This window comes from Callithrix jacchus, chromosome 2, assembly GCF_049354715.1.
Source record: "Callithrix jacchus isolate 240 chromosome 2, calJac240_pri, whole genome shotgun sequence".
Classification (NCBI taxonomy): Eukaryota; Metazoa; Chordata; class Mammalia; order Primates; family Cebidae; genus Callithrix; species Callithrix jacchus.
Window position 1 is genome coordinate 186,615,237 of NC_133503.1, and position 24,532 is coordinate 186,639,768.

General features: G+C 35.2%; 1 long non-coding RNA gene, 1 other non-coding gene and 1 pseudogene across 8 annotated transcripts in view; 1 reads left to right on the forward strand and 2 right to left on the reverse strand.

The window, feature by feature from the left end:
- LOC118151586 (uncharacterized) overlaps positions 1 to 21,039 on the reverse strand; it is a 34,032-nt gene extending 12,993 nt beyond the window's left edge. For 2 of the 6 annotated variants that reach the window (XR_004739976.3, XR_013532682.1), the window contains exons 1-3: positions 20,939 to 21,039; positions 20,518 to 20,565; positions 4,010 to 4,054 (exon numbers count right to left, since the gene is read on the reverse strand). This is a non-coding gene — a long non-coding RNA (uncharacterized LOC118151586). Of the gene's footprint in view, positions 1 to 1,816; positions 4,055 to 20,517; positions 20,566 to 20,938 lie in introns of those variants that run through there. The other 4 variants (XR_013532680.1, XR_013532681.1, XR_013532683.1 and 1 more) reach the window with 3 other exon arrangements.
- A 593-nt stretch (positions 21,040 to 21,632) lies between these two features.
- LOC118151788 (U6 spliceosomal RNA) lies at positions 21,633 to 21,739 on the forward strand. The gene has a single exon (XR_004740197.2). It is a non-coding gene; the product is annotated as a U6 spliceosomal RNA (small nuclear RNA).
- Positions 21,740 to 22,424: 685 nt separating this feature from the next.
- On the reverse strand, positions 22,425 to 23,754 carry LOC100389134 (protein arginine N-methyltransferase 1 pseudogene; annotated as a pseudogene). The gene has a single exon (XR_013532678.1). The product of XR_013532678.1 is annotated as a protein arginine N-methyltransferase 1 pseudogene (transcript).
- Between the last annotated feature and the right edge of the window lie 778 nt (positions 23,755 to 24,532).

The following is a 24,532-nucleotide window of genomic DNA, read 5'->3' on the forward strand; positions in this document are numbered from 1 at the left end:
AAATATAGCCAAATAATTCAGCCACAGCTCTGCCCACATACTACATGAGAAATAGGTCTCACAGACTTAGCAAAGGCAAGTTATTAAACAAACAGGAAACAATAGTTTTCAGGGAGAAAAAATTAGTAGAATCCAGAATTTCTACCACAAAATATTAGATATGTCCAGTGCTCAACCTGAAATTTTTAAATGTACAAAGAAAAAATAAAGTGCGACCCGTGTTCGGGAAAATATCACATTAAATACAATTGCCTCTGAGTTTCCGCATGGGTTGGATTCAGCAGATAATGACTGTGAAGCCACTATTATAAATATATTAAAAAGCCAAAGAAACCATGCTTAAATAATTAAAATTTGACAACAATAAATTTACACAGAGGAATTCTCAATAGGGAGAGGAAAACTATGAAAAGCACTAAATAGAATTTCCAGAGTTGAAGAAAAAAAATAATTAAAACTAGAAGTTTACTATACATGCACAACAATAGACTTGAGGTACCAGACTAAAGAATTGTTCAATTTAAAATAAGTTATTTGATCTGAAGAATAAAGAGAGAAACTCAGTGAAAAATTAACTGAGTCTCACAGATCTATGAGACCATTTTGAGCGTACCTACATATGTTTAATGATGATCCCAGGAGACAAGAGAGATAGAGAGGGAAGAAAAGTTACTGGAAGATGTAACCATCAAAACTTTGCCATTTGATGAAAACCATTGATCTACAGATTCAAAAAAAAAAATTCAAACCTCAAGTAGGAAACATAGAAAGAGATGCATAACTAAACCATTATAGTCAAGTTATTGAGAGTCAAAGCCAAAGACAAAACATTGAAAGCAGAAAGAGAATAGCAGCTCATTACAGGCTAGGGAAGGAGGCTGGGGGAAGGGAGCATTATGTTTAACAGCTGACATTTCTGTGAAGCAGCATGGCCAGAGGCAGTGTTGTAGCATAAATAACATATTCAAAATAATCTGTTAACCTATAATCAATATTCAGATAAATTTTTCTTCAAAAAGGAAGGTGAAATAAAGTCATTTTTCATATTCACAAGCAGTATATGAGTATTTCAATTTCTTTATATTTTCACCAAATATTACCGGTGGGTTATAAAAAATGATACAACCAATCTGAGAAAGTAGTACATCCTTAAAAATTAAACATAACCCTACCCTATACCAACAATTCTACTTCTAGAATTCTACCCATGAGAAATAAAAACATACATTCACCAAAATATATGTATGCAAATGTTTATAACAGTATTCTTCAAAATAGCCCCAAACTGGAAATAATCCATGCATCCATCAGCTTGTAAGTCCATAAACAAAATATTGCAATATCCCTACAGTAGAATACGGTATTAGTCAATATTAAAAACGAACAAAGTGCATGTCATAATATGGAAGAACCTCAAAAATGTAATGTACAACAGATGAAAACAGATACAAATGACCAAATTATAGAATTTTACTTAAATGAAATGTTCAGCAAAAGCAAATTTTTAGAGAAAGAAAGTAGATTACTAGTTGGCTAGAGCAGGGAGTAACTGAAAACAGGGATAATGGAACTTTTTGCACTTATGGATATGTTCTAAAACTGGATTGTGGGGGGATGACTGTAGAATTCTATAAATTTACAAAATTATATATATATATAAAGAATTTATAAAAATAAATTGTACACTTAAAATGGATGAATTTATAGTAAATAAATTTTATAAAATTTATTACAGATATCATTATTAATTAGAAAGGAAGTTATATTAACCTTTTAAAAAGAAACTATAATATTGCTATGATATAAAACTATATTTGGGAATATATTCATTTACTTCACATGGACAGTCATGACTGTTTTTGTTTTTGTTTTTGAGACGGAGTTTCGCTCTTGTGACCCAGGCTGGAGTGCAATGGCACGATCTCGGCTCACTGCAACCTCCGCCTCCTGGGTTCAGGCAATTCTCCTGCCTCAGCCTCCTGAATAGCTGGGATTACAGGCACACGCCACCGTGCCCAGCTAATTTTTGTAGTTTTTAGTAGAGACGGGGTTTCACCATGTTGACCAGGATGGTCTTGATCTGCCGACCTCGTGATCCACCCGCCTCGGCCTCCCAAAGTGCTGGGACTACAGGCTTGAGCCACCACACCCGGCCCATGACTGGTTTTTGACGATGACACCCTCAACAAATCTTATGTGACCAAATATTTCTCTATATCACTATAGCAGAGAGCTTGGAAATAGAAAAGTTTCACAAGCTGTAATGAAATCTGAAAGAAAGATGTATTCTGTAATTCAACCTACTAGGATAATTGTAGATAAGCTATTATTAAATATTCTTATATTTTGAATAAACCTAAATGGTCATTACTAGAAATTCAGTACTATATATGTGTATGTTATTTTCAACTCAAGAATTTACAGATAAATAAGATAATTTTATTTGGATATTTATAATAATTTACATCAAAAAGGCAATAGATTATTCAGTGAGTCAAAAATGAAACTAATTAAAAGGAGTATGTGATTTCATATCCATTCACACAATTTATAAAGGGGGACAAAGCAGGAAATAACTGTTTTTCTAACATAGCAGTCTTAAAACAGAATAATGAGAGCACAAGTACACGTATTTTTTTTTTACTTTAAATGATATTTTAGAGTATATTTGTCTATGCTAGCAATTGCCAGATTTCTCAGTGCCTCCTTATCATGGAACAGAACAAATGGAAAAACAGTAACTTAGGCTATACTCTCATTCAAAAATAAGTACCATTCAATCAGGGCTACATCTGTATACAAACAAAGAAATTTCAAATAAAATAATTTAAAATATGGTCTCCTTTCTAGAATGGCTTCTGGCTTGGTTTGAATTGCTGAATGAAGAATTATAGCTCCTAACTTTCCCAGCATATGTAGAATTGACTTTTTGGTGCATATTTAAATTTGCAAGCTTTCAAATTGGGGCTCATAAATAAGAAAACTATGGTCAAAATAAGAAACATGACACAGTCCTTACTTTCCTCATTCTTTCTTTTGTTCTAAACTCAAGGAATTTCAAGCAAAAGGTTCTCAGGATTAGTTTTCTCTAAAGCAATTATGGTAGAGCTGATAAAACTAGGCCGTTCTTCAAATCATCTTAGATACACGGCATCTCAGGAGCCTCTGCTTGCTCCTCAAAGGGAGTGGGAACAAAACAAATACACGAAAAATTAGTAAACAGAGTCAAACATCTGTGAGAATTCTCAGAGTGTCCAAAATAATCCCTAATCAATAATAGCTGTGGTTTAACACAAATACATCTTGTGTTGTGCTACTTCTAGTAGGAACAAAAAGTATTTATAGATTCACTATTTTTCCCCTCAATTCTTTTCAGAATACAAAACAGACTAAGGAAAATTATTTTTAAATCATCTTCTCTTTTAATATTGAGACTTTTTTGTCTTTCGTTGAATAAAACCTTGTGTTAAGTACTTACCTGGACCAATAATTCTGTCTTATATTTCTTCAACAAAAGAAATTTAATATAAAATACCTTATGGCATGACTTGGCCAACATTTCAGTAAGACTCCCTATTTAAATAAAATATATCCATGTAGATCATAAATGGTATGTGGCATATCTGAGAAAGTGATAATATTTTAGAGTTATATTATCACATAATATTCATCTCCATAGAACAAATAACTTTAAAGAGAACAGGATAACAGAGCATTTAAAAGCTAAATGATTCATGTCTTGATCAATTAGTTGTGGATGTAAAAACAAATAAAAGCATCTCACATGTTAATATAAATAGTGTTATGGACTGAATGTCTGTGTCCTCTCAAAATTCATATATTAAAATACTCCCAATATGATGGTTTGGGGAGATGATTAGGTCATGAACATGGAACCCTCACGAATGGAATTTGTGCCCTAATAGGAAGAAACATGAGAGAAATTTTTCATTAGGAGGCAGGAGGATACAACGCGAAGGCCATTTTCAGACTAGAAAGAAGACCTCACCTGACAACAAATCTACAGGTGCCTCCATCTTGAACTTCCCAGGCTCTAAAACAGAGAGAAATATTTGTTCGTTATTTAAGCCACCCAGTTTGTGATATTTTATTATAGCATCTCCAGCTAAGACAAATAGTGATATCCTTAATCTGTATAGAATAAAAATCTAGTTTGACGGAAATATATAGTAAATCAAATATGGGGATACATATTTATTTGTTCAACAATTACTTTTTCTACTAAGTACCTGCAACTGCTCAAAAGCTTAGGAATAGAATTCTGGTGAAAGAGAGAAAAAATGTCAGCCATTAAGAGAGTGAAGTCAAAAAGGAAATAGGAATAAAGCCTAATACACGTCAGAAAGCAGAATGCAAGGTACTATGAAAATCACAGAGCACTTCCTAATATGGTAGATGAGGTGATGAAAGACTTTCTAGAGGAAGTTACATTTAGGTTAAGACCTGATGATATGTAGAAATTTGCCAGGAAAATTTATGACAGAGATGGAATGAACAGGATGAGTATTCACTAGATAGTATAAAATCATCTTAGAAAGTCCAGAAAAGAAGTTTCTTGATACATAAAATTAAGTCTGTTACTGGTGTCCTAAAGATATGACAAGAGGCAAACACGGGGCAGGTAGAAAATGTTCCTGAAATATCTGTTGGAAAATTTTGACTTCATATTGAGGAAAATGGAAAGTTAGTGATGAAATTTAAGCAAAACAATGACAAGAACATATCTCGGTTTTCTTTCAGAAAGATGATTCTGAACACACTGAATAACGAATTCTGGCCATCATTTCAATACTCCTACTTAGCCTTGACTTAACCATGACAATGTCTTCCTAACTTGTCTTCCCATATCAATTCTTGACCTTACAATATATTTTTCATACAGAAGCTGATCATGAGACATCAAATCTGTTTGTCCTATGTCATTTCTCTGCCTAAAATTCTCCAAGGTCTTTGCATCTCAATATTATTAAAATCTAAAGCTTTTTTCAAATCCCTATTAGTTCAGAAACAATCTGCTTCTCAGTTAACTCTTTGATGTTATGTCTTTCCTCCCTCTCTCTGGCTCATTTCCCTTTAACTATACTAGTTCCCTTGCTGTTTTTTTTTTCTTCTTTTTTTTTTAATCACAAGTCTATCATCTAGACCTTTGCACTTGCATTCCATACCTTATACCTCCTGCCTTCCCTTCCACATATAATTATTCCTACATGTAAGTCAATTTTCTGCTCAAATGTTATCTTTTGCAGGCCTTTTCTGAACACGATCTATAAAATATTATTCCAACCATTCATTATTTCCTGTCCCACATTTTAAAGCATTTATTGTCACCTAAAATAATAGACCTATCAATTCATCAGAATGTGAGTTCCAGAAAAAGAAAAGTATATTTTCACTGTTAAATCAATGTCACTTAGATGTGTTTCTGGCCCATTTTAAGTGCTTAATTATTATTTATGAATCAAATTAATGTTGAATAAACTTGTCTGCTAAATTATTTGCACCTTTCTTTTTTCACTTTACTCATTAAAATAATCCAATTCTAAATGCAACTAACTCATCACACCCTCTGCAGCTACCACAAGGAGCTGGATTATGTCAAATCAAGTTTCCCAACAGAATTATTTAATTATTCTAGACATTCAAAGCACCTAACCAGAAATGTGCCTTTCTGATATATTCACTCTTTGTTTCATTTCAATTGTATGCATAATTATGCACAACGTCTCCAAATCCCAAATTCTTTAATATCAGCTTCTGGCCAGTCCTCCTACTTTCATTTAGAAAACGTAAACTTCACTTAAAGATGTTTCATCTTCTGACTATTCATCCATATCTTAAATCAGTCTACAATCTTGTCCTCCCATTACAATATAGAAGCTCCTTTCACTCTTAAATAATCTGAAATTTTCCACCAGTGTTTTAAGTTTCTTTGCTTCCTGTCTTATTAAAAACCAACTAGAATTTATGCCATTTCATTTCTTCACTTGGATGTTCAACCATTCTTTCTCAAGTAAATCATTCTTGATAACTTAATTTTTTTTCCATTAAAACCAAGCCCAGAATCTCTCTCACTCAATTCTTCAAATACCTCTATATAAAGTCTCAAACTCTCCTTTCCACCACACCCTACTTCAAACATTGTTTTTCCCCATTTGTCTCAACCCATTTAATCCTGAAACCTGGTCTTATCATTTAACATTCTTTGAAGGAAACAATAAGTTAGTTTTCTAAATCTATTTTTCAACTTATTATATTTGATATTTTAGCAACACTTGACACTATTAATTGCTCCAATTAAGAAACTGTCAATTCAGTTGGCTCCTCTAACACGTCCTTTTTCTATATATTTTCTCTCACACTCTCCTTGTTCTTCTTAGTCTACTTTTCAGACCCGTTATTTCTTTTATCACCCTAATGAGCTCTTTTGAACATCATATTTATCTTCTCCTCACTATTGGTTGCAAGAACTAATAGTTAAACTAACCATAAATCACCAAACGTTTTAGGAAAACTGAAACCAATAATGAAAGATAAAAAACTCAAAATAAGAACTAATGCCTTAGGTTAAATGTTAACAAAGCAAGTAGAAAATTACTAATATTATATTAATAATGATTTTTAAAACTTATAGATATTACATAAAAGACATCTGTAATACCTAAAAATTTGACTGAAATATAAATATTAAAACATAAGTGGGATTAATAAAAAAGCAACAAACTATAAAAGCAGGTTAGAGTATGTGGATGAATATACATTTCCCAAGTACAGATCTAAACTTTATGGAGTTTTAAAGAATAAAAAAATGTTGAGACATGAAGTTGATCGTGTAGTTTTAAATATATATGCAATGGGAATTAAATTGTAAGAGAGAAAATGATAGAAGTGGGAAAAATGTAAGGTGGAAAGAGATAGAGATTAGATGAATAAATAAATAGAATAAAAATTGTTCAGAATTGTAGAATAGTATCAGTCTTCCTATTAAAATGTCCACTTCAGTATTAACTTACATTGGTTCATGCTATGGTGAAATTTCGTAACACAAAAAACAATAAGGAGGTCCTAAAATCTTCCAAAAACTAAACAAGCAAACAAATAATTTTAGCTAACTCAGTTTTTAAAAGGCCATAAAGATAGGAAAAACACAGAATGACAGCTAAGAAGCTAGGAGTTGATACACAAGGGTATATTGGGTGCTGCTGAGGTTTAAGATACAAATAATGAATGGTCAACTAGCATTCCTACATTTTTTTAAGAGGAGGGAATTCTACAGTACCCAAGGGACTTCAGTTCTTTCCACTGTTACTAGCACTTTCTGTTACGTGTTAAGTAACAACACAGGTCACACTTCATAACCATATTTCTGGATTTACATAAAAAATTAAAATTACATTCACTATGACTTTTTCTTGTGGAAAAGGTTAAACAGTTCTTAACAGTTTTTCTTCATCCAAAGAAATGTGATTTCGATTTCTAAAGGGCAAGTGATAGCTACATACAAATTTTAATGCAACTATTTAAAAGTAAACATGGTTACATTTTGAGGGGACTCAAAAATTTTATGGGACAATTGAATTCAAAGAAAAACTTTATTTCTCAATATAAGTTCCATCATGTTCAAGGCACTTTTCTAAGCAATGATATCAGCTATTCAGTCCATCTTTAAAGAACTGAGACTCCTGGGAATTTAATGCATGTTAATGCATCTTTTTCATATTATTAACTGAACGAAAATGAGTGTCCTTATAGATTTTTTATTATTACAAAGCAATAAGAAACATGAAAAGTCAAATCAAGACTGTAAGATGAATGCCTAATGATTTCCCATTGAAACTTTTTCCAAATTATTTTTGTTTGATGAGAAGAATGAGCAGGACATTGTTGTGCTGGAGAAGGACTCTCTACTGAAGCTTTTTCAGGTGTTTTTCTTCTGAAGCTTTAGCATTCTCAAAATATTCTCATTATTAGCAGATGCTATTGTTTTTTGGTCCTCTAGAAAGTTAACAAGTAAATTTCCTTGAGCATTCCCAAAACTGTTCCCACCACCTTTGCTGATGACCAGCCTACTTTTGCTTATGACTGGACCACTACCACTTTCATCTCTTTACAGCCATTGGTTTGGCTGTGCTTTGTCTTTAAGATTATACTGGTAAAGCCATGTTTCATCTGCTGCTAAAATTCTTCAAAGATGCTTTAGGATCTTGATCCTACATGTTTAAAATTTCCATTGAAAACTCGGCTCTTATACGTAGCTGATCTGGGTGCAACAATTTTGGCACCTATCAAGTGAAAAGTTTGCTCAACTTTGATTTTTCAGTCAGAAAGATGTAAGCTGAACCAATTGAGATATCTATAATGTTGGCTATTGGTTCTGCTCTTAATCATAATAATAGGCTTGCCAATTAGGGCCAAACATGATTTTTTTTCCTTGAAAATTGATTTAACTTGTATGCCACTGCAAGATTCATCTTCAATGTTGTTTCATCACTTAAAATGAATTATTCATTTGCAAACTGATAATTCCTTTGTGTCATTATCCCCATAAACTTTTCGTAGAGCATCAGCAATTACGTCATTCTTCTACCCAAGCTTCACCATAAATTTGAAGTTTGTTCTTACCTCAGTTTTAGCACAATTCTAGTTGCTCTAATAGAGGCTCCTTTCAAACTGATGTCTCATTCTTCTCGGTGCCTTCAACTGGATGCTGTTTAGACGTTGTGAAAAGCTAGCATATATGTATTTTTCTCCAAAAAGTTGAAATTTATGCATAGTTTTTATCGTAATATACATTTCCATAAACTTTTTGTAAACTCTTGATTTCCACAACTGACAAACACAAATTCTAAATCAATATGAATGATTAAACATATAAAGTAGATGCAATATAATGAACCTTTCATGGCATCCAAAACCAAGGCTGCTCTTCAGAGAAATACACGAAAATTAAACCATGAAGAAATATCAGTAATTATTCTAAGTAAAGTTCACAGTAAGACTTTGGAAATATAAGGCCTAAAATTTACTATGAGAAAAAATAAAATATATATATATGTGTGTGTGTGTATATATATATGTATATATATATATGTATATATATGTGTGTGTATATATATATGTGTATATATATATGTGTGTATATATATATGTGTGTATATATGTGTGTGTATATATATGTGTGTGTATATATATGTGTGTATATATATACGTATATATATATGTGTATATATATACGTATATATATATGTGTATATGTGTGTATATATGTATATATATATGTATACATGTATATATATATATATATTTCTTCTTGTATGTATCAGAAAAGAACCAAATGTGAAAATGAATTAACTGAGGAATTAAATAATGTAAAAAATACACTTTCTGAAAAAATAACCAAGTATAATTTCTAATGCACATAACATGTGTTAGTTCAAAAGAAAAACAAGCAGGCATAAAATTAAGAAACCCTAATTCTTGTACTTTTAATTTTTTTATAAATTTAATTTTTATTTTAGATATTGGGTTTATATGATCAGGTTGGTTACACGGGTATATTGGGTGATGCTGAGGTTTGAGATACAAATAATCTTGTCACCCAAAAAGTGAGCACAGTACCCAATAGGTCATTTTTCAAAGGCTAGCATCCCCACCCCCTCTAGTAGTTTCTAGTGTTTATTACATCTTTATGTCAATAAATAATAAATGTTTAGTTCCTACTTGTAAGTGAGAACATGTGGTATTTGGTTTTCTGTTTATTCATCAAGTTGCTTAGAATAATGGCCTTCGGTTGCATCCATTTTGCTGTAAAGGATATGACTTAATTTGTTTTTATAGCCGTGTAGTATTCTATGGTGTATATGTACAACATTTTCTTAATCCAATCCACCATTCATTGTCACCTAGGTTGATTCCATGTCTCTCTAAGAACATATGAGTGCCTGTGTCCTTTTTGTACAACAATTTATTTTTCTTTGGATATATACTCTATAATGAGATTGTGGGGTCAGATAGCAGTTTTGTTTTAAATTTTTTGAGAAATTTCCAAACTGCTTCCACAGTGGCTGAACTAGTTTACATTTGCACCAACAGTATATAAGTGTTCTCTTTTCTTCACAGCTTCACCAGCATCTGTTTTGTTTTGTTTTGTTTTTTTAATCTTTTTAATAATAACCATTCTGACTGGTCTGAGACAGTATCTCATTTTGGTTTTGATTTGCATTTCTATGATGATTAGTGGTGTTAAGCATTTTTTCATGTTTGATGGTCAGTTGTATGTGTTCTTTTGTGGAGTGTCTGCTCATGTCCTTTGCTCAGTTTTTAATAGAATTATTTGATTTTTGCTCATTGAGTTTTTATAGATTCTGGATACTAGACCTTTCTGAGATGCATAGTTTGCAAATATTTTCTCCCATTTTGTGGGTTGCCTATTTACTCTGTGACAGTTTATTTTGTTGTTCAAATGTTCTTTTAGTTTAATTAGCTCTCACTTGTTAATTTTTGTTTTTGTTGCAATTGCTTTTCAGGACTTAGTCATAAATGTTTTGCCAAGGCCAATGTCCAGAAACTTCATTCTTTTAAAAGGCCAATATTAAACATAAACTCATAAAGATACAGAAATAACAAAAACTCAAATAAATAACCTCAACTAGAAAAGGGTAGAGAAAAAGAGATGGTAAGTAAAAATATTATGTAAATGATTTATATCAGTATTTCTCAAACAAATGTGACAATAGTGAGGAAACATTTATATGAATATACTATATTATAACCTATATAAAGTAAGTTAGAAACTATTTTTAAAATGCATCTTATATTCTTTGGAGCTTTAATTATACTACAAAACTCTGTGAGATTTTGTTTTGGCAGGTTCTAAGCTATTTATTCATCAACTTGATCTTCCTGAAACTTGCTGATAACCCTTCCAAGGGCTAGTCTAGACTAGCTTCTACACTACATTTATGTTGGCTCCACTCTCAAGAAATAATTCTCCTAGGGTCACTACTATGCTTGACGTGAACTTACTCTCATCAAAATCAGAATGGCTCCTTGACCTGTCTGGCAACTTTTCAGCTTACAGATCCCAGTGGTCACTTTGCAGTGTTTTACCCTTAGGTATATAGCTGGGTTACTCAGCTAAAGACTTGAGGAGACCAGTATGTAAACTTCCGGACTTCTTTCTCTAAACAACTTCTGAGACTCTGTCCTGTAAAATCCAGGCAACTTAGCTTCCACCTAATACATTATCTTTTTTCTTGACTCTGTCAGGGTTCCTTTCTATGCTTTGAGTAACACTACATTGTGATCTGAAAAGTGCGTCCAGGTCAAAAACTAGAAAACTATAGAGCTTACTCAGTTGTGCGCTGAAGACCACTCAGAACTTTCTCAATATCTGATTGTATGTACCACATTATTTTCAGAAACATAAATTAGAAACATATTCAATCATTATATGAGTATTTGTAACACACGAAAACTGCAAATGCTAAAGATCAAGGTATGCTTGATGTTTTGATGTTTGGTTCTTGTTTGTGTGTGTGTGTGTGTGTGCACGCGCGTGTGTGTGTGTGTGTGTGTAAACCACTTGTTTCACCAGCAAACCACTGTGCTAATTTTATTTATTTCTATTATCTGAGGAATTGGTGTTCAGCTCCACTTGATTTCTAATAAGTTTTTCTTCATATATCTTGTCCAGTTTGCTAATTGTTTATGGCACTAAGGCAAATTTGGCAGCACTTTCTTTGTGACAGCTAGGCAAAATTTTAGAGTTAAATCAATTCTTAGTCTTCTTAAATTAGTCAAGTTCACTAGTCAAAAAACAAACATTAAATATATTCAAGATGATATGTATGCATTCATCCTAAAGGAAAAGGTGTCTGTGAATTCTACTTTCTTAATTTAAACATATTCACTTTTTTAATGAAATGACTTTTTTTAGCTACCAATGTTATATATCTAATATCCATATACATATGTATGTTCATATATGTACACATACATCCATATATACTTTTTTATTATTAAGCTGTTTAGTTTTTAGCATTTCAAAAATATATGCAATCACTTGAACACTAGATCTTTGCAAACTTGTATTGATTTCATAGATTTCATTTGTAAGTACTTAATTAGCTAACTCATTTTTTGGATATTTTTTATATTCGTAATTCATTTTTATCATATTGCCATTGTCTCAATGATTGAAGTATTTTTAAATTGTTTATAAGTAAACAATTATACATATGTGACATATAGAAACTGACATATAAAAACAATACAAGAGTATTGATATCATTGAATTTCAAATAAGTTATTTTGGTACAGGTGATACTTATGTGTAAAGTTTATTCACATTACATTTATAAACATTTATGTTTCTTTATCTGGAATTAACTACCAATTTCTATTGGCAATTATCTTTTGAGCCATTTTGACTTTCTTGTAAGTTTTTTATTTTTGAAAAGAAAGGTTTTCCACTTTTATAGTCATCTTTGACATTTGGCACAGACAGTTATTACGATTGGTTGATTATGATTATCTTAGAAAACTAACACATGTAGAAAACCAAGGGAAAAGTAGAAATGTAGAATAAAATAACTATTCACCTATAATACCTCCAGGGGAATACAGCAATTATTGGCATTGTGACATACATATTCCAGTATATTTCTAGAATCCTCAAGTTTTATTATGTACTCTGTTGATCTGAGTAAAACATTATAAAATATTTATTCCACAGATGGACATGGGCTTAAAAGTAATTTTTAAATTACTATTTTTAATGAGAAATATGTTGTTTTATTTTTGCTTTAAAAATGCTTAGTTTTCCATAAACACCAAATAACTTAGTTTTAAAACATGAATACAAAAGCAAATTGAAAAACAGCGTGGCAGAACTATATTGTTCCATTGAAATGAGAGTTAGAGTAAAAATAGGCTTATTGGAACCATCTGGAACAAATTAAATTGTAAAGGAAATAAGGAATAAATTTATTACTGTTCAAACTGAAAAATAAATCTTAATTGTATTCTTTTCTCATTCTATGTTAACCATATGGTTTATAATTAATTTTCCCTTCTAGGAAAGAGCATGATTGTATACATAATACACACTTCTGAACATATTTTCAGAGAAATGAAGATCTCTCTTTTGACTTTCTTCTGTTAATATATACTTATAACCTAGTCACTGTTAATTGACTTCAAAAAAATCTAAAATAAATTATTCAGCAAATTGTATTACTTTGTACAAAGAATCATTATTTAAGAATATTCAAATATTTTCATAAAATACCATTTTGCAAAAGCTATTTAATTAAATAAAACCTTACATTTTATTTGTAAAGTCATAGAAATTCCCCAGTAGTGAAAAGATGGAGAGATAGAAAAGAGATATAGAGTTAGATAATGACAATGATAATATAGCAATCACAATTTCAGAAACAAATGGAAAGAAAAAGGAGATAAAATAAAGGTTAAAAAAGAAGTTTCAGAGGTGAAGGGGGTACTGGAATGCAGGTATTATATTAATGTCTGTTTTCTCTCTTTCCCTACCTTTATCATGAATGAGTGGCTCTTGTTCATTCTTGTTAGCATATTAAGAACATTCATAACCGCTCCCTGGTATGCTGAAGTGTGCCTTATAGCAAAGCGTATCCTTGATACTTGGAACATTATAATTCTTATAAGATATTACTCAATATTTGTATTTAAGGACAGTGACTACTATAAAAGTAATTCAATGGAATATGGTCATTGCTGCCAATTTCTCTCAGCATACGTGAAATATGGAATATTCAACTCAATATTTATAAACATAATCAAATCATATTGAGTATCAAGTGAGCAATTTCAGATAGAATATTGTTTTTTAATCTCATGCTTCAAAATCTACCAGTCTATACAAAACCCTGAATGAAGAAGGTCATCTGTCAGACCTTAGTTTGTGGTAACTATTTGAGGTGGTGGTTGTTTTTCCTTCTTATTTTTGAGAAGTAGTCTTGCTCTGTTTGCCACTTAATGCTTTCAAATAAGTCTCTATTCCGCTCTGTGCTGTTTTTTTTTCTAATATGTTACAGTCATGAGGAAAATGATAGTTAAATTCTTTCTATTTAATTACTACTGTACAGTTACTTTCAGTTTAGGGTAAAAACCGATATAAATTTTCAATATGTTGTAGTACATACATATACCCATGCAAGCTCACACAACAAGTGTGCATTCATGCATTACCATATTTCGAAATGTCTAATTATATCAGCACAAGCTTTTTAAAAATAAAATACATAATTTTCGATCTTTTAAATAATGATTTCCCTAACCATCAACAATTATGGTGCTAGATATTTTAAAAGCAACCCTTTCATATTATTTGAAATATTTCAGAGTTTACAGTTTCTATTTCTATTTGCAATTATGACAGTGTAAAAACAGACAAGCTCATAACTCTTGCATAAACGTGAAATTAAAAGTATATATAACTGCATTTAATTGAATTTCATATGCTTAATCTTAACTGAAAAACAGATGCAAAATTTAAATTTAACATGAATCACTTTATGTTATTTTGCCTCTAGGTCATTTAGCATGTGTGTTTCTCAAAGTAAATGGCTTAGTGGCAACTAATGAAACACTGCAATTATGTAAAAGTTTACATCTTCAGATTCTCCTATCATATTACGGTTTTCTTGATTTTATTTTTTTTTCTGCTAATCATATTGGTGATAGCAGTGATGATGAAAATGCCCATGGTGATTCTGCACACATTCCAGTGTAACAGCAGCACAATAAAATATCTGCATGAGCTTTTATGTCTTGCCAAAAGAGCCATACTAGAGATTGTTTAGAACCATGAAAAGAAAATAATGGAAGACACAGTGGAGAAGAGGTGGAGCAAGATGATGGAATAAAAAAAAACACACAACAATTCTCCTCTCCACAGGAACACCAAGTTCAACAACTATCTACACACACACACACACACACACACACATCTTCATAAGAATCAATAATAAAGTGAGCACTCACAGTACCTGGTTTTGACTTCATATTGTTGAAAGAGGCACTGATGATGGGAGAAAAGACAGTCTTCAACTGTCGATGCTACCCCTTCCCCAGCATCCCACAGCGGCCTCATGCTGCAGAGAAATCTGTGTACTTGGGAGGAGGTGAGTCTAGCAATTTTAAGATTTTGCATTGAATTCAGGGGTTCCATGTCATAGTGGAAAGTGAGCTGAACTCAGCTGATATCTGCCCACAGACAGAGCATTCAGACCAGCCCCAGACAGAGGGGAATTTCATATCCCAGTGGTCAGAACTTGAGTTCCAGTAAGACTTGCAAATGCGAACTGAAGTACCCTGGGGCTGTAAATAAACTGGAAGGGCAGTCTAGTACACAAGGACTGCAAGTCCTAGAGCTGAACTGGGCTCAGAGCTAGTGGACTTGGAGGGCATGCAAACTACTGAGACACCAGCCAGGGAGGCTAAAAAGTGTTTCAACCACCTCTCCCCAACCCCACACAGCTCATGGCTTCAAAAGAGACCCCATTCTTTCTCTTGAGGAAATGACAGGAAATAATAAAGAGGATTTTTGTCTTTCATCTTGGATGTTTATTCAGCCACAGTAGCACAGGGCATCAGTCAGAGTTGTGAGGCCCCAATTCCATGTGCCAGTTCCCAGATGACAATTCTAGATACACTGAAGACCAGAAGGAAACCCTCTACCTTGGAGAGAAGTACCCAGTCCTAGCAAAATCCATCACTTGCTGACTAAAAAACCCTTGGGACCTGAATAACCAGCAGTGATACTGAGGTAGTACAACATGGGCCTTGGAACATGGGCCTTGAAGCCATCTGTGATGGCTTCAGGTGAGACCCAGCACATTCTCACTTGTGATGGCTGTGGTAAGACTCCTCTTTCAGAAAACCAGAGTGACAAGTAAAGTGGACTTCATCTTGAACCTCAGATACCAGCTTGGCCACAGTAGAGTATCAAGTAGGCTCTTGAAGTCTCTGATTACAGGCCTTGGCTATGGGACAGCATTTCTGGACCTTCCCTGAACCAGAAGAGAACACACTGCCCTGAAGGTGAGTCCCAGGCCTGGCAGCATTCATCACAAGCTGCCTGAAGAGCCTTTGGGCCTTAAGTGAACATCAGTGGTAGCCTGGCAGTACTCCCTGCGGGCCTCTGGTGGTGCTGGCCATGTGGTGAGGCTCTTTTGCCTGTGGAAAGGGGAGGGAAGAGTAGGAAAGACTGTGTCTCATGGTTCGAGGGCCAGCTTAGTCACAGTGGAATGAAACACCAGCTAGGTTTCTAAGGTTGTTGGCTGCAGTCCCGAGCTCTTAGAAGGCATCTCTGGACCTGCGTGGGACCAGGGGAACTCACTGCCCTGAAAGAAATGACTTAAGGCTGGCTGGCTTTGCTTCCTACTGATAGTAGAGACCTAAAGGCTTGAAAAAACATAAGCAGTAGCCAGGTAATGGCTACAGCAGACCTTGGGAGAGATCCAGTGCTTTGCTGGCTTCAAGTCTGACCCAATGCAGTTTTAGGGGTGGTGGCCACAGGAGTACTTTTGTCACTCAATCCCCAGCACCAGCTGGCTCATCACAGAGAGCGAAATTTGTTTGGGAGAAAGTAAGGAAAGAAAATGAGATTACGTTTCCAGTAATCTGGTGAATTTTTCCAGATCATATCTAAGACTCAAAGTGGTACCTCTAAGAGTCTTCAAGAACTGCAGCATTACTGGATTTGGGGTGCCCTATTACTATAAGCATATCTAGATTACAATACCCAAGTCTTTTTTTAATACTTGGAAAGCATTCCCAAGAAGTGTGAGTACAAAGAATCCCAGACAGAGAAGACTACAATAAGTGCCCGAGCACCAACAATCATCAACTGGCATCAAGACCATTAAGGAAAACATGTTGTAATCAAAGAAATTAAATAAAGCACCAAGGACCAATCTTGGAGAAACAGAGATCTGTAATTTTTTAGACAGAGAATTCAATATAGCTGTATTGAGGAAACTCAAAGAGAGTCAAGATAACATGAAGAAGGAATTCACAATTCTATTTGATAAATTTAACAAAAAGATTAAAATAATTTTTAAAATTAAGCAGAAATTCTCGAGTTGAAAAAGACGACTTACATATTAAATAACTCATGATAGTCTCCTAATAGCAGAATCAGTCAAGCAGAAAAAAATGGAACTGAAGGTCATGATGTCAAGCGAAATAAGCAAGGCACAGAAAGACAAACTTCATATGTTCTCATTTATTTGTGGGAGCTAAAAATAAAAACAATTGAACTCATGGAGACATAGAGTAGAAAGATGATTGCCAGAGGCTGGGAAGGCAAGCAGTGGGTTGGAGGGAAGTGGAGATGTCTAATAGGTATAAAAAATAATTAGAAAGGATGAATAACACCTACTATTGCTAACACAACAGGGTGACTATAGTCAAAAAATGAAAACTGTACATTTTAAAACAACTAAAAGAGTATAATTGAATTGTTTATAGCACAAAGGATAAACACTTAAGGTGACAGATACCAATTTCCATGATATGCTTAGTACACAAGGCATGCCTGTATCAAAACACCTCATGGTGGCACGTGCCTACAGTCTCAGCTTACTCGGGAGGCTGAGGCAGGAGAATTGCTTGAATCCAGGAGGTGGAGGTTGCGGTGAGCCGAGATTGTGCCATTGCACTCCAGCCTGGGTAACAAAAGCAAAACTCCATCTCAAAAAAAAAAAAAAAACCTCATAGAACCCACAAATGTATATACCTACTCTGTACCCCCAAAAATGAAAAATTAGAAAAAAATAATTTTAAAAATAACAATGGGGAAAAGAATTCCTGGAAAGGCACAGCTTTTTGTGGAGATAAAAAGGGACATATATACATATACTGATTCCCCTATTTCTTTTTAATAAATTTTGCTAGTGTGAATCAATTAAAAACTCGTTATTTATTTTTTAAAAACAATTTAAACTTCCCTTATTTGATTCCATGTAATTGTGGACATGATGCTTCCTGGTATGCATGTGTATTTTGTCAGAAGAGTTACCAACATTTAAAAAATATTTCAAAATCAGAGGGAAACAAATCTGAAAGTTGTCAATGCATCCTATATTATGTTATTCAAATGTGATGCTTATTTTTTCAAGTATTTTCAAAGGACTCATAATAATTTTTCTTTTTTTTTTTTTTTTTTTGAGATGCAGTCTCACTCTGTCACACAGGCTGGAGTGCAGTGGCATGATCCTGGCTCACTGCAATCTCGGTCTCCCAGGTTCCAGCAATTCTCCTGTCTCAGCCTTCCAAGTAGCTGGGACTACAGGCACAAGCCACCATTCCCAGCTAGTTTTTGTATTTTTAGTAGAGACGGGGTTTCACCATATTAGTCAGGCTGGTCTCGAACTCCTGATATCAAATGATCCACCCAATGTCAGCATCCCAAAGTGCTGGGATAACAGGCATGAGCCACTGTGCCCAGCAACACAATGATTTCTTATTAGATTGATATGTTTCCATCTGATTCTCAGGAGACCCAGTGAGATGTTACAAAGATCAAACCGTCTTTGGAAATAATGTTACTCCAACAATGAAAGGCGGACACCAATAATAAAAATCAGTTGAGTTATTTAGTATGTTGCTTACTTCATTTAGTTTCATGTCCTTTCTTCACTTGCCCTTCTCTGCATCTTTCTCATTGGGAGCAAATTAAACCATAGTTTTGTGACAAGCATCCCTGCAAAACCTCTTACCAACCTCAAACCACATGGCCCTTGACAATTTTCTTCTACATTAAATATTTCAGTGCCCAGCAATGAACAAAGGAATTTGTATACTGAATAGGTTATAAACAAACACAAATTTAACTTTACAAAACATAACTACAAAGTGGGATGGGGAAGTGTGCATAAAACAGAGCTTTGACCTCATCAGTTGTGACACTTAAGTTCATGGTCCTTACACTGTAAGACCTCTTCTGAGAATAGCAATCCCTTCTGCAGTCTTTCACTATCAATTGTAGACATTACCCACCACATTAGGAAAAGAAAAAGGAAAACTTTCTACACTCTCATGAAAACCTGTCCTTTTCCTATGAATACTGAAATTTGTATGCCAAGAATTATTTATCAACTACATATATCTATATTAAAATTGCACTTAAGAAATACAAATTCAGTGGAAGCATAAACTTAAACAGAACTTTGCTGCTCTTGGCAAGAGATGTGTGTATTAATTGGCTAATTTTCAGCACATAGATGAAAACCTATGAAAATGAAATCAGCATGGAAGCTTCTGATATTATAGACGGTCATTAAAGATTCAGTGGACATTTTGAATATCGCTACCCAAAGTGTGTTCCAGACCAGCAGCTTTGACAGGATCTGGCAGCTTGTTTGAAATGCAAACTGTGAGGTAACTATCCAGGACTACTGAATCAGGATACACAATTGGACAAGATTCCCCCGGTGTTTCTTAGGAATATAAAAGTTCAAAACTCAGATTAAGAGGATGAACCAGATGTTCTGTCCCAGAGAGAACAGGGAGTTATTTGCAGGAAATGTGAGCCTTTTGATATAAAGCTCAGAAAGCATATATGGATCAAGAGGTTAATTTATTTCAGGGAGCAGAAGCATACAAATGATAGTAAGAAGTGCATGTGATATAGAGAACTCTTAATTACTTGGGTAGTAAATATTTTGAAACAAAAATTTATAAATTACAAAAATTGAGTGTAATTAATGCAATATTTCATTTTAGATTTAACACATTTTGAAAAATAAATATTGCATTTGAAGTCAACTATTCAGGTAAAATATCAGGCCAGTCAACTAGAGATAAGCTAAGAAAAGAGAGAAAAAGCCAGAAATAAACAAATAAGCACATAGAAGTAGATATAAAATGATACTTTTTTTCCAATTATAGGCTATCTTCATATGTATTTCCTGAATTAACGAATGCCCCTTTTACTGCTACTATTTGTTGGACTCCCATCATTGTCCACATGGATTATTCCATTAGCCTGTTAGGTGTTCTCCCAACTCCCTATCCTACCTTCACTGCACCCCTTGTCTCCATGGAGGCCAGAGTGATTTTTAAAAAACTTAATCAGGTATGACACTTTCCCATTTAACACTCTCTGATAGTGCTTTAAACACATTCATTAACAGTATTGATAGCTAATAATTCTCATTACATTTAACATTGCTACCAATGACAGCTAATGTGTCTATAACGTTTACCGTGTGTCATGCAGAGTTTTAAGTAGGTGTTAACTAATGAATACTTACAAGCACTCTTTCTCCGAATATGATGGTTAATATCAGGAGTACACAAGAAAAAAATGGCAGTGCTGTTCATTAAACAGCCAGGACAGAGCTAGAATTAAAACAAAGAAATTTAACACAAAGGGTAATTAAACTTGTGTTACTATAAAGGAATAACCAAGGTTGAGTAATTAGTAAAGAAAGGCAGTTTGTTTTAACTCACCATTCTGCATAGTGCCAGTGTCTGAATTTGGTGAGGGCCTCAGGAAGCCTACAGTTATGGAAGGAGGCAAAGGGGAATCAGATGTGCCACATGTCTTCTAAACAACCAGTTGTCTTGCCACAGTAAGTAAGACACTTACTCACTACTACAAATCCAGCACCAAGCCATTTACGAAGGATCTGCCCCCAGGTCCCAAAAACTTCGCACCAGGTCCCACCTCCAAAATTCAAGCCTCTATTATGGGTTCGAACTTGAGACCGTGCCAACAAACAACACGAGGCGGTGTGGAGCAATGTGCTGTTGTAGTGAGTACCAGGTTGCAAACGAGCTGAGGCCCAAAAGGGCGTCGGCCCAAAAGGGCGTCAGCTCTAAGTGAGGACAGGGCAAGGGTTTTATAGTCTCCTACAAACAGCAAGCGTACCAGTCTGATGTAAGTGCTACGTGGTAGACAGGGGCTCGCGCTCATGCTCTCCGTTCTCCTCGGGCTCTCGCTCTCTCTTCTTCAGGGGGTACGTGTCTTCCGGCCAGCTCTCTTCCGGCTTCCGCTATTCAGCTGGGGCACGCTGCTGGCGCAAGTGGCGTTCCGTCTTCGGACTGGGCCTGGGAAGGCAGAAATTATTCATCTTCCTAAGCTTTCAGGCCTCGGGGAGAATCTTTCACAAAATAGCAGGGGAAGACATTTCAACATAACATTTAGAGGAAACAGATACTCAAAATATATCACCCTTCTGTGTGCATTTTTATTTATGCCGATAGGGACTTTTATGACCTCTCGCTGACAACTTCTCCCACCTAGATCTTAGCATTCTGTGCTTGATTAACTTTGGTCGGTACAATTGAGACTTATTTCTCTTCATGGAACATGACAGACAAACAAGTACTTACCTCCCGCTTCAGGTAAGTTCTTTCCCAGGTATTTTCAGAGCTTGTTTACTTGCTGGTCGCCTCTTCAGAGAAGCTCTTTGTCCACCTAGTTTAAAAGAGCATCCCTTATAAATCACTATATTTTCATCATGCTTTGTTTTTCATTAGAGTACTGATCAGTATGCATGCAGCATTAAAATGTGAAGTGTTTACTGGTATAATACATGTTTCTACAATAAAATTAGTCTCTAGTGCTCGCTTCGGCAGCACATATACTAAAATTGGAACGATACAGAGAAGATTAGCATGGCCCCTGCGCATGGATGACACGCAAATTCGTGAAGCGTTCCATATTAAAAAAAAAAAAAAAAAAAAAAAAAAAAAAAAAAAAATTAGTCTATAAAGGATGGGAACAAAGGAAGATGTTGTATGAGCCATAGGAGTAGCCCCACAAAACTCATGCACGTTCAGCCGAACATTTCCAGTCTGATGAAACAGAGAACTTGAATTCTCAGGTTGCACTGACAGCGAGAAAGAACGGATGCCGAACCTACTATTTATAAGCAGTGGTTAGAAAATGACGGTCTGGATTAAATCTTCAATTTGCCTCAAATCTTTTTATTGTCTAACTTAATACATGGTGCTCGAGTCTCATCATATAAATACAGATACTCATTTTTGACACTATGGCATTCAACAAGCATTAGTTTGTTAAAGATTAATTGCACTGTGGAATCTGAAAACATATTAACAGAATTTTCAGAAAATAATTTAATGTCTTGCATTTTTAGTGGATGTTTAATCTGTACCTAATTTTGTATTATCAGGTTCTTGGTTATTTGGAAACAACCAAATAGCACAATTCGCTGAGCTATACAAATCTTCTAAATGTTGATGTATTTCAGTAAATAATATTTTTTAAACTCAAAATTATTTTCTCCACTGATTTGATCGGCAAATCCTTCAAGTTTGAAAAGTGTCAAGCACATGATGGCAAATGTAAGTTTTGTAAAAGTCTAATTTTTTTAACTTGAAAACTCAAATTTGTTTTTTGTTTTTTGTTTTTTTTCCCAGCTGAGGATTTATTGGAGTAAATGCAACCATATAAAAACATAAGTTATGAAAAACACAGTCACGATGTGCCCTCCCCATACCCCCGGCCCAGGCCCCTAAAACCCTCTTCTTCGGGAGGGAGAGGAAAGGGGAGCCCCAAAACCGCCTAGGAATGCTCAGCCCCTGGGCCCTTATAGGGCGGGGAGAGTCGGTCCTCAGCGCATCCGGTAGTCCCTGGAGCAGGACAGCTCGCACAGCTGGCCCTTGAAGTCCAAGTCGATGGTGAAGTCCAGGTCCCGATTGTTCTTGGCGTTGGGCCGCATGCCGATGGTGCCGAAGATCTCCTCACCTGTCTTCACGGTCAGGTAGTCCCCCATGTAGAACACCATTTGCTTCCAGTGCATGTACGGGGACTCTGGGCTGGTGGAGAAGCCGGTCCTCTTGTGGCAGCGTGTGAACTCGATGTTGAAGTAGGCCACCAGGGAGTGCAGGGAGTCATTCCGCTTCACTTGCAGGCAGAACAGCGAAGTGAAGGTCAGGTCTTCCACCTTGACAGTGTAGATGTCCACCTCCTTTATGAGGCAGGCGTTGGTGACCAGCTGTTTTGGGTCCACCACGTCCACTAGGGGCTCTTGATGGCCACATCTTTGATGCAAGACATATCGAAGCCATACACATTCTCCCACCAGTGGATCTTGTAGTCTTTGTACTGCCGGTCCTCGATGGCCGTCACGTACAGTGTAGCTCGGCCTGGGAAGATGAGGCCATCGGGCGCCAGCCACTTGTTTCGGGGGTAGAGCACGGTGTTGAGCATGGACTCGTAAAAGAGGCAGTAGCCCATCCACTCGCTGATGATGATATCCACCTTCTCCACCGGGAGCTCCAACTCCTCCACCTTCACCTTGATGATAGTCACCACGTGGTCTAACTTGTTAGCTTTGACGATCTTCACCGCATAATTAGAGATACTGGAACACTCGATCCCTATAACCTTTCAGGCCCCGGCCTTGGTGGCAAACATGCAGAGGATACCAGTGTCCGAGCCCATGTCCAGCACCACTTTGTCCTTGAAGAGGTGCCGATTGTGAAACATGGAGTTGCGGTAGGTGAGGGTGCGCACCTCATCCGTCAGCATCTCCTCGTGGATGCCGAAGTGGGCGTAGGAATCAAAGTAGTAATCTTTGAATGTCATGTCCTCAGCATTGGGCTTCTCGCTGCTTTCGGGCTGGCCATAGGACCCCTCCATGATGCAGTTCGCGTCCTCGGCTGCTGCCATCTTCACCCGCACCTACTCCTCCTCCGGCTGCCAAGACCCCCCCCTTTCAACAAAAGACTTAACTATGGTAAATATATATGCACCCAACATAGGAGCACTGATTCATAAAGCAACGAGAATACTTCCATACAATAATAGTGGAAAACTTCAATACTCCACTGACAGTATCAGACAGATCATTGAGGCAGAAAATTACCAATGATATTTCAGTATCTGAATTCAATATTGAACCAATAGATCTGATAGACCTTTACAGAACTCTGTAGCCAAAAACAGAATATACACTCTTCTTATTGCCACATGGCACACACTCTAAAATTGGCCACACAATAAAAAAAAAGAAAACTCAAATTTTATCATTGACTACAAACACTTGTTTTCCTACAGGTGACATGTTCACTTCATCTGTTTTCAAGAAACTATAACCAAATGCAGAAATCCAACATAGTTTATCTGTCAAGTCATTCTTTCAAATAAAAAGAGGGTTCCACTTTTTTAAAAGTGGCTATTTTAATTTGTAGTCCAAAAAAAATCACAGAAGCATTTTCTCTTTGAGAGACTGTTGTACTTTGGTATGCAGCAAAGTGCCTTATGAATACATTTCATTTCATCACTCAATGTACTAAAAATGTATCCAAATGTTGAGGGTTTTGCTGCTTTTTTTTTTCTGCTACCTGAAAGAAATGCCTAATTGAAACTGGCATTTTTTCCAGCAAATGCAAAGACAGTATCAGCCCTGTAAGTCATATTAAGGCACAGTAGTATGTGTAGTAGTTTCACCTACAATTGCTTTTATACCATTAGTCCAAATATCAGTACAAT